The sequence below is a fragment of the Rhodamnia argentea genome, chromosome 10, assembly GCF_020921035.1.
Source record: "Rhodamnia argentea isolate NSW1041297 chromosome 10, ASM2092103v1, whole genome shotgun sequence".
Classification (NCBI taxonomy): Eukaryota; Viridiplantae; Streptophyta; class Magnoliopsida; order Myrtales; family Myrtaceae; genus Rhodamnia; species Rhodamnia argentea.
The window spans coordinates 5,297,975-5,313,317 of NC_063159.1; the positions used below are offsets into that span (position 1 = coordinate 5,297,975).

At 37.4% G+C, this 15,343-nt stretch overlaps 1 protein-coding gene across 3 annotated transcripts in view; it reads left to right on the forward strand.

Moving 5' to 3' along the window:
• LOC115749289 (receptor-like protein 7) overlaps positions 1-15,343 on the forward strand; it is a 163,162-nt gene that overhangs the window by 124,557 nt on the left and 23,262 nt on the right. The gene's annotated exons all lie outside the window — the stretch shown is intronic.

Genomic DNA, 15,343 nt, shown 5'->3' on the forward strand with positions numbered 1-15,343 from the left:
GACAAAAATTACCAGATTTAAAAGTGTGCTCGAATGAGTTTTAATGCCTAATTACAAAGACGAAGACGATGATGAAGGAGCAAACAATATAGAGTTTTTGGTGCTTTGAGAGAGAGAGATTTATGGATTTTCACGTGAACTTGTCACTTCAATTAAGTTATTGGTGTGTGTCATCTAACTCAGCAACTTCACTGTACAATTTCAAAGAAGCCATTGGAGGGTAAATGTTTCACGCCCATACTAGTTTAGGGTTTTTTGTGAACCGAAAAATTAGTTTGAGATAAATTGTCACACGTATATTAGCTTGGGGATTTTTGTGGTATTAACTCAAATTTAAATGAGATTATTAACTTTAATAAAACTTAGTCACCAACCTTTATTTGATTATTTATAGGGCTACAATGCTAAAAGGTGGGCCACATAAGGGAAAATATGGTCAAGACTTTATGATAAGGAGTGTCAAAGCCAAATGAAGAATGGAAAAATCGCGACCCTTATTTGTTATAAGTAAAAGAAAGAAAGAAAGAAAAATTAAAACTAAAATTAAAAAATATATAAGATGTTCTGGATTGTCCTCGTCCGCCGCCGATCTCTATCGTCCGCCACTATCCGCCCCCGCAAGTCACCACCTCGACCACTGCAGAAATAGGAAAATAAAATTAAAATTGAAAAATATACTTTCTTAAAAAAAATTTACTAGATTTGTATTGCATGAAACTGTTTTAGCAATATCATTTTTCTTAATAAATTATAAAATAAATAAATATTCCATGATTTAGTTCAATATAGAAGTGTTTAAGTAATACAGGTCAAGTTGGGTATGGATTGAGTCGGGTATAGGTCATTAGATTTGTACCGTATAAAAATGGGTCAAAACGAGTTAAATAGGTCAATATAGGTCAAACCATATTCAGTCCGACCAAATCCATCTATTTGACACCTCTACACTGTATGATAGACCAAGCGGATCACCGGTAAATGTTTGCTACCAACGGGGTTTTTAGATTTGCCAACCTTTTCACAAATTCAACAGTATAAACATTGTTTCATATAGTCTGACCAAAAAAAGGAAACATTTTTTCATATAGGGTTTTGCGGACCAAAATCATTGAAAACTTATCCCTCTAGCCCAAATAATTAAATAGAAAAAAATTGCAAAAAAGTAGCTAGCACAAACAATGCCCCGCAAAGTACAATATAAGGAAAATGCCATCAAAATATTGTACCCTTTCTTGTTTCTTGATCTTGATGAGACGTTTAAGAATCACAAGGAAGTGTCTAACTGTAGAGTTTGGGCAAACTTAGCTTGCATTGATGAAGTAATTTACAATATATATATATATATATATAGAGGGTTTAGGGCTAACACAATACAATGATAATTATGCCCTTTAGTATAAACCTAATCTACCAATACTCCCTCTCAAGTTGGTGAATGTAAACATGTCAAGAACTTGTTCTTAAAAGTACAAAATAAATCACGTGTGATCGGTTTCGTAAACAAGACCGCGAGTTGGGAGTAACCGGGAATATGAAGAGTACGCAAAGTGCCATCTTGAATTTTTTCACTAACCAAGTGACAATCAATCCCGATGTGTTTGGTGCGTTCGTGGAAAACAGGATTAGTGGCGGTATGGATGACCGCTTTATTATCACAAAAAAGATCAGCAATGGCGTATTTATGTGAAGATCCGAGAAAAGCATATGAAGCTATGTGATTTCGCATGCGTAAACGCCATAGCACGATATTCAGCCTGGCCGAGGAACAGGCAATAGTGGTTTGTTTCTTGGAACACCATGAGATTGGACAAGAACCAAGAAACATGCAGTAGCTAGAAACAGATCATTGGGATGTAGAACAAGATGCCCAATCGGAATCTGTATAACCATTAAGTTGGAGAGTAAAATCATATGAAAAGAACAAACCAAGATCGGGATCATGTTTGAGATACCGCACAATGCGAAGGGCGGCATTCCAATGGTCTTCATGAGGAGAGTGCATAAATTGACTAAGGTGTTGCATTGCAAAGAGGAAATCTGGACGAGTTACTATAAGATATAATAATCTACTAATAAGTCGTCGATATGAGCCTGGATCCTTAAGAGCTGGGGAGGAGTCCGAAAATTATATATTGGGTTCCATCGGAGTATCAATGGGACGTCCTCCAAGAAGACCAACGTCAAACAAAATATCACAAGCGGATTTCCTTTGTGATAAGAAAATCCTAGACTTGAATTGAGAAACTTCAATGCCCAAGAAGTATTTGAGAGTACTCAATTCCTTAATGCTGTTGACACCTAAATTTTAATTTTTATTTATCATTTCATAAAAATGAGAATTAGTAATGATTCTCACAAAATAATTTTATCATGCATACCACATTTATTTTCTGTCAGTCAAAAGCATGTTATGGCATTTAGGGTCGGATGTCGGGTCAATTGAGCTTAATTTGATAGGTGGTTGGACCGGACTAGTTTGCAAATTTCGAATGAGGCCCAGAGGGGATGCCGAATTTTTCATCATAATTTTGGACTTAAAACAGCCCGTTTGAGCTCTTAAAATTGCAAAAAGGCCTAAATTAATTATCCATTTGATTAGTTAAGGTCCAATTAGGTCCGGAATGACAAAATGAGCCAACAAAAGCCTAGGATTTTGGTCCAACTTGTGGGAGTCCTCATTTGAACGAAAATTCTAACTATTTTTAATAAATAGGACTCCTCAAAAGTTAGAATTTTCAATCCGACGATCGATATCTAATAAGAGTTTCTGAATCGAACGGTCGTCGGTAAACCCTACGCTTGCGTGCAACTCTTTGTTCTATAAATACATAGTTATGCCTAGGGTTTAAGGGGGTTCCACACGATCAGAATTTTTCAGAATAGAATTGAGAGGATACACAAAACAAAAGTGAGAGAAAGAGAGGGGGATTTAGTCCTTCCTTGGCCGAGGCACCTATATCGGCGGCACTTTTTTTTACCACAGATGACGTGTGCTTGAAGTTGCTGCGGTTCTTGCTTGTGCCATCAATATTGCTTCTGTTGGTGGTCCCCGTTAAGATATTGCAATCCCAAAGCCAATAGATCGAGCAAGAAAACACCGGTGGAATCCACAGCTCTTCGGGCCAAGAATTTGCTGTTCAAGACAGATTCCGAGGCTGTTTTTCTTCTGTTTTCACTGCTGTTTGTGCTGAAATCAGCAGCTGTTTTTGCCGGATTACACTTGTTTTGTACAGATTTTGGTCCACTATTCAAGGTCATTTTCCTCACTGTTTTACACCTTTCTCGTTGCTGTTTTTGGGCGGATCCCACAGCTTGTGTGTGCAGATTTTTTCTGAGCAATTCAAGGTAATACTCTTGCACATTTAGGGTTAATTTAAGCATGTTTTAGAGTGCTTTACCTGCTGCTTTGCTGCTGTGTCTCTGCTGTTTCTGCACTGTTCGCATGTTTTTTTAATCCAAATCAAGCTGTTTTCGTGTTATTCATGCTACTAACACATGCAGAATTTTTCGCGAACTTAAAGGTGAGACTTTGGACTATTGTTGTCGCTGTTTTGCATGAATTAGTCGCTGTTTGTTTTCCGTTCTTCGACATGAACACTGAAAATTTTTACGGGAGAATTCAAGGAGCAAATTTTGCATATCAAAATCCTAATTTTTATCATAAATTTTGAAAAGCGGGTTTAATTGGACTCATTGGATATGTTTTCAGAATAAAAAATCCTAAATCTAAATTAGGGAATTTTATTCCCTAATAGGCAACATCTGTGTTAAGTTGGATAAACTTGTCCGTTGCCGTTCGGATACGACCCTCCAACTTAGTAAAGATGGGAATTTAGTTAATCTGATCTATCGCCGTTTAGATCTGATTTGCTATCTTCAAAAAGCCGAATTTAGATTTAGGAATATCTTTTTTTGAAAAAATGCAAGAGGATGAGGTTTGATTCGTTTCGACTTATCTGGATTGCTATCTTGAATTATCTGATTGGATTAATATTTTGCAATTGATTGAGATCTTGTTTGATTTAAATTTCCCGATAAACTTTTAAAAAAAAATCTAAAAATTAGTGAGATATGGTTTCTTATAAACCATGTCTGATTAAATCTTTAGGAAGATAAAATTTTCTAAAAACTTTATCTCGTTAAGTTTATTTTGAAAATTTAAATCAAGAGAATCAAATCAGAATATTCTTAATCTGGCCAAAAATTCAAAGAAAAGGAACGAAAATCAGTTCATTGTCATCTTGTGTGATTTCATGCATATCTCATCTTATTTACTGAAAAATTGCAAAAAAAAAATCTCATTGCATATCTTCATGTTATTTTTTTTCACATATCTCACGTTCCATGCATATCTATGTTTGCATTATTTCATTTACCTAGCCAAATTCACTTCATATATTTTCGAGTATCCCATCTTGCATTCTATATTTTCAAAATCACTTGCATATCTTTGAATCATCTTTAGTTTCATGCATATTATATTGCCAAAATAAAAAATCTGCTCACTTCATATCTTGCGTATCTTGCCGTATCTCATGTCATTCATGCATATTTTTGCATCATCTCATATTAACATGTCATGTTTTGAATATCATTGCATCATATACCATATTTTTTCGAAAATTGCATATTCATTCATCCTATTTTTTTTTAAATCATTATTTTGTTATGTCGCATGTTCATGTCATTGGCATATCATGTTTGTTCGAGTTTATTATCTTGCATGTTATTTCATATTACGTAAATGTTGTGCCATATTGCATGTTTTAATTAAGTAGTTAATTGTTGCATATAGGGAAACCTTGACTTAACATCTTGCATGTTACGGTCTCCATATGTTTATTGCATAATCGTCTGCATGTTGCCTTGCATTCCACTTTAATTTGATGTCGTTAGCATTGCTTAATTTAGTCACACAAATTCGGCACGTATTTTAGCCTTCGCATGTTACGCATTGCATTCATTCTAAGAAAGTGAAAACATAAAAAAAAAACCTCACTTGAACATGAAAAGCTCCTTGTGAATTCAATCAAACTTGAGTTGCCAACCTAGGACATTTCATGAAATTAAGGTACCAAAAGAGCATTAGCTTTAATTAGTTAATGTAATCAAGTCCCCGAATCCACAAATCTCTGGTTCGTAGAAATAAGAATAGTCCTCCCACTATTTTTATTGAGGTTTCTAATCAACCTACCCAAAATGGTTAATGGCGACTCTGAATCCTAAATCATTCTAGTTAACCAAAGTTGCGATTTGGTAGGGCTTGGGAGAGTCCGTATTAGGTTAGTCATCAAAATTAACCTGATAATCCATTAGCCTGAAAAATTGATTTTTTTTAGGTCGCGACAAATGCGAAATTGTGTCAAGAAATCACTTGAGAAGTTGAATAATAACTTCATCATCACCCATGATCACCAATCATCAACATAAACAAGGGCAATAGTCAAGAGAGAGCCACAAACCAATGTAAAAAGTGAATAGTTCGCCTTGGATTGTTGAAAACCAACATAAAGCAGTGCAGAAGAGAATTTAGCAAACCATTGTCTTGATGCTTGTTTAAGGCCATAGAGTGATTTCTTAAGATGACAGACTAAATTCTCCCCCTTAGTATGAAAACCCGGTGGAAACCTCATGTAGACCTCTTCGTCAAGATCACCATGCAGAAAAACATTGTTCACATCTAATTGGTAAAGAGGCCAATGACGAATTGAAGCAAGAGCTAATAAATTGCGAACAATTACCATTTTAGCAATGGGCGCAAAGGTGTCATGGTAATCAATGCCCTCTATTTGAGTACAACCCTTTGCAATGAGCCAAGCCTTGTAGCGCTCGATGGTGCCATCAGAGTTATATTTGATTTAGTAAACCCATTTTCATCCGATGGGGTGTTTTCCAGGAGGAAGAGAAACAATTTTCCAAGTATCATTTTGTTCAAGGGTCTGTATCTCAAAAGACATCGCCTCCCGTCACTTGGGAGATTGACACGCAGCGTCATAAGTTTCATGTTCCCGCTCGGAGGGTATGGAGGCTAAAAAATTGCAGTGAGTGGGTGAAAAACGCGAGTATGATAAACCTTTGGATAAGGGATAAAGAGTACCTGATTCAGTTAACTTAGAGTCCGAAGAGAATTGATCGGAGGCTACAACAACACAGTGGTAGTCTTGAAGATATCTAGGTGGATGGCGTTGCCAAGATGGCCGAGGCACGGGTTTGAGTTCGGTGGGTGATGATGCGGCCATAGGTGCATGAGGCTAAGAAGGTGAGGTCGGTACAAGTATCAAGATAGACGTTTCACCAAGGTCGGGTATGGGTAATGGAATTACCGGAGTTTGTTCGATTGTGGTATGTTCGATGGCTTGATGAAAAGGAAAATCTTGTTCATACGTCGCAACTGGTAAAAGTTGTCCGGTCATGGAGGTCAAAGAGACGGTAACCTTTGTAGTTTGTGGGATAACCTATTAGAACACATCGGTGAGATCATGGGCCAAATTTATCGGATTGAAGATGATCGATAGAAGCATGGCATAATGGGCCAAAGACACGAAGATGAGAATAGGAAGGTGGTTTGCCATAGAAAAGGTCATACGGGGTTTTATTGTGTAGGAGAGGACTAGATAGTCTATTAATGAGATAAGTAGCAGTTAAGACACAATCACCCTAAAAATGAAGAGGTACACGAGAATGAAAATGCAATACACGAGCAACATTGAACAAGTGACGATGCTTACGCTCAACAATTCCATTTTGTTGAAGGGTGTGAGGGCAACTACGTAGTGAACACCGTGAGCACAAAAAAACTCTTGTAATCGAGAGGAAAGGAATTCAATCCTATTATCAGATTGAACATTTTGGACTTTAGTTTGAAATAGAGTTTAAACAAAAGAAAATAAATGAATTAGAGAATCAATCGCATCATACTTAAAAGTAAGCAAAAAAATCCAAGTATAACGCGAATAATCATCAACAATAGATAAAAAAAAATAATGACACGCCTTATGTGTAAAATGAGAATAATGTCTCCAAATGTTAACATGAATAAGCTGAAAAGGACGTAAATAAGTAATAGTGCTAGACTCAAAAGACAGACATGTTTGCTTGGATAAATGACAAGTATCATATGGATTTAATTGTTTTGCTGAACTAAAACATAAAGTTTGTTGCAAAGTAGATAAATCTGACTCGGATGGATGCCCTAAGTGGGCATGCCAAAGATGAGGTGAAGACGTTGCAGCAAAAAGAACGGCGGACCCGGTAGGAATCTCCAGGTAATAAAGACCACCACGCACATGGCCCCGACCAATGATCTTCTTCGTCAAGAGGTCCTGAAAAAGACTATGGTTGGGAAAAAAGTGACCAAGCAGTTTAAGGTTTGAGTGAGCTTGGAGATTGACAATAAGTTGTATTTGAAAGAAGGAGCGCAAAGTACATTATCAAGGGGGTTAGTTGGGGCAACGGAGTCGAACCATGTGATGTCATGGGAACACCAACACCATTTGGAATTTCAACGGTGGGATGTGGAGAGGGATAGTGTGTTCGGTTTGTAAGGTAACGGGGTTCAAATGTCATGTGGTTGGTGGCACCAATGTCAATAACCCAAGTACCAAAATTAAATGAATTCGAAGATAAACCAAGAACATTACTTAAGAGGTTGGCTTTCGGGATGTTTACCTCTTGTAGCAAGCGCATCAGTTGCTTATATTGATCATTTGTGAACGAAGGAGGTGTCACATTAGAAGTCCAGCTAAACTTATTGTCCGCGGGCCAAGAGGAGATAAATAACTGTCCCGGCACTGCTTTTGGTTGGGAGGAAAGCCATGAAGTCGATAACACACATCTCGTGTATGTCCTATGATACCATAGTGGGCGCATCTTTCTCGGCCACAAGACATGTTTGTCCGTTTAGCTAGATTAGTGGACAGAGTAGGAGCGCCAAAAGAGCTGGGCGGTCCATGGGATGAGGAATTCATGTATGGCCGTGATGCATGGTTGCTGCGAGTGCTAAGCAAAATACTAGTCCGATCGGACGGTGGGTGGTCCGAGTGGATATGGCGATGTGACTCATCTTGAAGAACTAGTGCATATGCACGCGCAACACTAGGGAATATAGTCATTAATAAAATCTGACTGAAAACATTAGCGAACCTCGGATTGAGACCCATGAGAAATTGAAACAGGCATCGATTCTCTTGTTGCATGGTGATGGTAGAATGAGCCGAACAAGAGCATTGTGGTAATGGATCCAAATTATTCAATTCATCCCAGCAGCTTCTCAAGTTGTTGTAGTACTCGATTTCATCATCGTCACGTTGAGCAAGGGTACAAATCGTTTGCTCGAGATGAAAAATCCTAGGACCATTCGATAGCGAAAAATGTTTGCGGAGATCAGCCCACACATCAAGAATCGACTCTGTGTAGAGAACCGTTGGCACCAAATCTGGATGGATGGAATTAAGAATCCAAGATAGAATCATATTGTTCACATGAATTCGGGACGCATAGGCAAGATCGGTTGCGCCTGGGTTTTTTTATTTCTCCAATAACAAACACTATCATGTTCTTGGTGGAAAGGGCAATCTCCATGGCATAGGACCAATTGTTATAATTCTCACCCGTAAGGAGCATGCCAACGAGATTAGATCCGGGGTTATCAGAATGATGCATTAAATAAGGGCTATCCGGTCGCTCATGTGCGGGAACGGTGGCTGAAGAGTTTGGAGTCCCGGTTGCCATGGTGACTTGCAAATCTGGAGCAGGCTTTGCGGATCTAGAGGATTCGGGGGCTAGCAACCTAGAGAAATCCTAGCGCTCGATTGAAGCCGCTCCGGCGTAGGTGGGCATCAATGTCGCGGCCTCTTCCCCGTAGCAACAACAGCAGATGATCACGAGCAAGGAGGCCGAAGAGAGAGAGAGGACGTGAGAGACGGCCTCCAAGGATCACCACTCTGATACCTTGTAGAGTTTGCGCAAACTTAGCTTGCATTGATGAAGTAATTTACAATATATACATAGGGTTTAGGGCAAACACAATACAATGACAGTTATGCCCTTTAGTATAAACGTAATCTACCAATACTAACATTTATGGAACCGTTTCTGTTCAAAGTAAATTTGTAACACCATTCATGAATTTACATGATGGTGGTAAAATCGTCCAACTTACTACCTATTGGTTAAGTAAATTGACTTGATTTTGAAATAATGTTATCAACTTATGCTTGTCAATGTTTTAATAACTTACCAACTATGTTATATTTTCTATTGGCTTTGTTGATGGTAAAATTGTTATTTTATTGATAATCTACAAATAATTATGTTCCTTCTTATAAAATATTAAAAATGTCCTAATTAACTATTTGATTTGTCGATGATAAAATTGTTATTAAATTTCTGTCATACAAACAGCTACTTAAGCCTTTACTAGCTAAATCTAAAAACTAGCACAAACCTACAATTGAGTTTGTAGATCGACAAACCATTATTTAGTTAATAAATTACGAAAAATTATACGCTCACTTGTAAAATCTAAAAACATACAGTAATCTATGGTTGAGTTTGTCAATGTTACCCTTAGATTTCGTTTCATTGGTAACTTACAAATAGCTATGTGCCAACTTGTAAAATCTAAAAATAAGTGACAGCGACTGTTGGTTTTTGTGGACGGTAAAAATGTTATTTCAACCTTACCAAAAAAAAAATGTTATTTCAATTGACAACCTACAAAATGGCATGCGTCTACTTGTAGAAACTCAAATAAGTGACAGTATACTGTTGGATTCGAGAATGATCAAACTTCAATTTCACTAACAACTTAGAAACATACACGCACTCGCTTGTAAAACAAAAAATAAAAAAAAAGTGATAATTTACAATTTGATTCGCTATCATCGACATTTCATTTTTCCGTCGGCGATATGTATTTAACATCCACAAACGGCATTTTGGAAATCCGAGAGCAGGAGGAGCACCAAAACGACAATTTTGCATTCGCCAGTCAAGTCAAGTTAAAGCTATTGCGTGTACTTTGGAGGAAGTGAAAGCATGACTGTCTATTGTGGGAGAGTCCTTCAATCCCTTCTTCACGTTCGGATAGAATTAAAATTCTCGACGCATGGACCCCACCAAAAGTTCCTTCGATGGAAACCTCCGATTGTGCTGGCATCTGCCCAACAAAAGTTGCTCAATTGCCACGAAAGAGACGAAAGAAGCTGGTGGCGATGGCGATGGCGATGGCGATGGCGATGGCGACGGTGATGATAGCTTGAAGAAATGGTTTTACATGGGCATGCCGCTTGGGTTCGTTGTTGCTTCTGGGTATTTTGTAGTTCGTTAGTGTTTATGAGATCATGGAGATTTGCTTATTATCAATTCTGGGATAAAGTACTGTTCGGACATGTCCACGAAGATTTCCCTTGAGGTTCAGTTAATAAACTTGAGAAAGAGTATTCCCTTCTTTCTTCTCTTCATAATTCTTCGTCACCATTGAAAAGACGGTTATGCTTATTGATCAATAGAACTCTTGCTTAGCAATAGCAGTAATAGAAGTAGGTCTGCGTCTAACGTAGAAATAAGAATATGACACAACTACGTAAGTATTCTCCCGGAGTTTTGGACTGAAAAATTTGCAATGAAGAAAATCCTTCAGTGAGGATTGTTTTAACTTGGATGGAATGCTTTTGAATTAGAAAAGTCTAAACCTAATGCCACAATAATGTTATCAGAAAATAAATAAGTAATGTGTTTAAAATTAAATTAGTAATTTTCCCACCCTTAACTAAACTTAGCCTTAATATTAATATCCAAAAACAGGACAAAAAATGAAATCTTTCTTTAAATAAAGCTGAGAAAGGAACAAAGAATTGATGTAGAAAAAGAAAGACTGAAATGGTGTTCATTTATAAGGGTAGTTATGTTAAACAACATAGTTGTCAGTAGATAGAGTTTACATTATGACGCTCAAAATGTAAGATTATATTTTCCTATTCTCGTCATCAATTATTTAAGTCCAAGCCTCATCAGTTTGGATTTAATGAAAATCGAATTTGAGCTCAAGCTTGAATCGAGCTCCGACAAAAACTCATTTACGATAACCGAGTCAAATCAGGGTGAGTCATTTCAAGTTTATGACCAAAAAAAAAAAAAGAGAGGCTCATGAGTGAAACTCAATCTAAAATAGTTGAGCTTCGACTAGATCGAGTTTGAATCAAGTATCTAGACTTAAATTTTTGGGTCTAATATGATTTAAATATGAATATTGACAAGATCGATTAGACCTCTTTTATGTACCCACCGAAAAGTATTCCCGACATCACTTTAGAAATTAGTCTCGGTCATCCCCGGAAAATCATTCCAAGAGATAATCTTCCGTGTGGTTGTGACTTCATGCAAGATGACATTACTCAATATGGAAAAGCAAAGAAAATTTGGGCATGGAATATTAACATGCATCTACCATGGAAGTCAGCCCCAGCAGACACGTTCTTAGTGCAGATCGACAACGATAATACAATAAAGATATAATTAAATTGAGTCGGATCATAAGAATCATTTGCATATTAATAAAGAACACGAAAATACTAGGAACACCTAAGTAGACACAAGCACACGTTTAATAAAAGAACAACCATCAATTTTTCAATTAGTCATCAAATTTTAATAAGTGGAAGAAAAGGTCCTTTGTTTTAGTAGAGAACTTGTGATATTCTCAACAAACTTTCATCCATTGACAATCTCCAATGCAGAAAACAGGTCCATTCATGTGAAATCCAACTCCATCTCCGATTTAATCTTGGCTTTAGTGGCTGCGACGAGTATGAACACCTATACAAAATCGATCGTTTCTTGAAGTATGATATCTCAATTGTTCCAATACTGAACTACCCTTTGGATTTGGTCACTATTTAACTATCTCTAATTTCATTACTAACTATAGCTTATATATCTTTTCGCTAAGCTGGTCTTATCCTATCTATTGAAGTATGGTTTTTTTTTTTGTTCTGGCCAGCGTAACATTAATTGACACCAAGGCAATCCGCAAACGAAAAAAAAGAAAAGCCCGACAGACCCAAGCGCGTTGCTGCTTCCAGTCCCTTCACTGGAGTCCACAAAGAAAGTAACATCATCAGTCCCGCAATGAACGTTAACACCAGACAGAATCGTCCCCACCCGCAGGCGTTTACTTTGACTGCTCCTCCCTGCAATTCTCTGGTTTTTTTTTTTTTTGGCCAAAAATTCTCTGTTCTTGACATTACCCATTTCGCACGAAAACTTCCACTTCCAGGTCCTTACTTTTATGAATATCAGAGAATTCGCTTTTAAAAGATAACGTTAGATGTTAGGGATATTGTTTTACATTTTGTTATCTCCTATGAAAACTTACATCATTCCTAGATTAAGATAACAAATTTGATGTTAGGAATTCCCTCTTTATAACTTGAGACAATGAGCGATAACTCACTACTTTATGTGATCAAACTCATTGGCCAAATGATGTCATGTTATATAATGAACTTGTAACAGCATTGATATAAACGGGGTAAAATCATGCAACAATTTTAGCAACTTAAGACTCTCAATTTGGTGCTAAAACTTAGCGACTTTATAAATTCTATAAACAAATGTTACTCTACTATTAGGCCTATGGTGGTAAAATTATTATTTCATTAATATAACTTACAAACAGTTTGGTGATCCCCTGCAAAATCTAAAACAAGTAGTAATCTAATGTTCTGTTTGTCGATGTTTTGGTAAAATTGTTATTTCATAGCTATCTTGCAAACACTTGCTACCCATTCTGAAATATGAAAAGCAAGTGATAATTTACTACTGAGTTTGTGGATTATAAAATTTTCACTTCATTGGTAACTTACAAACAATAATAAAAATAAAATGTAAAAAGTAATAATCTACTATTAGGTTTTGTGAGTTGTACAATAATGATTTCTACTGTAGCTTTCAAAAGCTTACATCCCCACTTATAAAAACAAAAGGCAAGTGGGTAATATATTGTTGGATTTTGTGAGCGGAAAAGTTGTAATTTCATAGATTACTCACAAATGCTAGCGTGCCCGCCAATAAGATCTAAAAGAAATAGTAATATATTAATTGGTTTGTCAATGATAAAACTATCATTTCATTTGTAATTTATAATTAATTGATGGAACTAACAAATGACTGGTCACATCTTACTTAGTATCGATATTTTAAATTTACTATCAATATTAGGTATTCACCACGCACGGAACAAATTCCCTTTTCATCGAAAACCGAACTGTAGAAATCAGCCCATCGGGGCGCGCCACTTGCATTCCCAAGTCAAGTCAACTTAAGATAGTCGCGCATGGGGACCCATAAAAATCCCAGCAAGACTAATTGCACTAACGTTGGACTCCTCCTTCTCTCCCAAGTGTCGACTTCGTTTTGGACGTTTGGTTGACCCCCTCTTCCCGCGCTCTGCTTCCACCTTCATCCGATGAACCGTTCAATCGTCTTATCGCTCCTTCGTGCTGGATCCACCATCTCCATCATTTATATATCTGTATTGTATTTGCGGTTAGACCAATATCATTATTAAGCCTACTATTTTGTGAAACGCCTTCATTATGAAAGTGAGCAAATTGGATCATCGTGTTTTTTTATTCAACCGGGGGTATAGATTGTAAATTAACATGCAATCGAAGCATATTATATTTCAAGGGTTAGATTTCTATAAGCAGCTAATATTAACGGTCTCATTGGGCGGGGACCCAGACCGAGCCGGACCGGACCGGACCGGACCGCGGGTCCCGGTTCGGTCCTTAGTCTTGAAAATTTAGGGACTGGGATTACTAATCCGGTCTCCGGTTCCGTACCAAGACCGGACCGGCCCGAACCATGCATACCCCTAATCCATAGAGAGACTACAACTCACTGTCCGAGGACGGCATCCAACCGACCTTACCGAGCCCAAATTTGGGCGATGGGCGAGGTCACGACTCCCGTCCATAGCAACGCCGCCATGGTGGGCCGACCTCGCCTAGGCCTAAGCGAGGTTGTGACTCACCATGGTCGGCCTCACTCGCCGCCGGCAAGGTCACTAGCGGTCTAGCATTTGATCGGTCTTCACCAGCAACCTACTTGCTAGAGGAAGAAGAGGAGAAAAAAAAGAAAATAAAAGAAAATAAAATAGAAAAAATAGTATTTAAATATTAGTAAAAATTATCTACGTCGGCGTCGGCAAGCAAAAATTGATCGGATTGACTGAATTGGCACAAATGCAAAAGGTTTAGAACTGAATTGGCATAAATACAAAATGTTTAGGATTGAATTGACATAAATACAAAAAATTTAGGATTGAATTGGCAAAATTAAAATGTTTATGACTGAATTCACAAAAGTGTGATAGATTTAGGACTTTTTTGACAATTTTCCCATTGCTATTGGGTTTTGTGGATGATAGAAATGTTATTTCATTGACAACCTACAAAGAGTCAGGCACCTACTTTTGGAAATTGGTCTAAGTGACAATTTACTACTGAATTCGTGAAATTTTTTTAATTTCACTAATAACTTACAAATATATACGCACACGCTTGTAAAATAATCCTTTAAAGAAAGTAAGTGATAATTTACAATTTGATTTGCTAACATGGACATTTCAAAATTTACCATCCACTTTACGCATTTACCATCCACAAAGGGGATTTTGGAAATCCCCAAACGGGGAAGCACCACTGAAATGGCTAATTATTTCGTTAACAAGTTACAAACAATTACACGTTTCATTGGTATAGTATAGCAAGATTTTCATTTCATTGGTAACTTACAAATAGTTGCGTGTCAGCGTGTAAAATCTAAAAATAAATTTGCAATTGCTATTGGGTTTTATGGATGGTAGAATTGTTATTTCAATTGACAACCTACAAAATGTCACCCGCTTACTTGTAGTAACTGATATAAGTGACAGTTTACTGCTGAATTCGCGAATGATAAAACTTTAATTTCACTGGTAAACTTTTATGTTTACACTCATGCTTGTAAAATACAATAAAATGAATAAGTGATAATCTACTATTTGGTTTGTTATCATTGACATTTCATATTTACCGACGGCGTTACGTATTTACCATCCATATACGGGATTTTGGAGATCCGCGTTTACAAAAGCAATCCCCGAAATCCATAATGTGACAGCCGGAAAGGAACCTAGAACCCCCTTCCCGGCCGACCATCGAATGGGCAGGAGGTCGGCCGGGAAGGGGGGAAGAAGGGGGTAGGTCGCCTGGACTCGGAGAAGTGCAAGAGATAACCACAGCAGATGCAGGGCTTGTGGTGTCCACCAGCGGAGCTTCCATCGGCATTGATTACG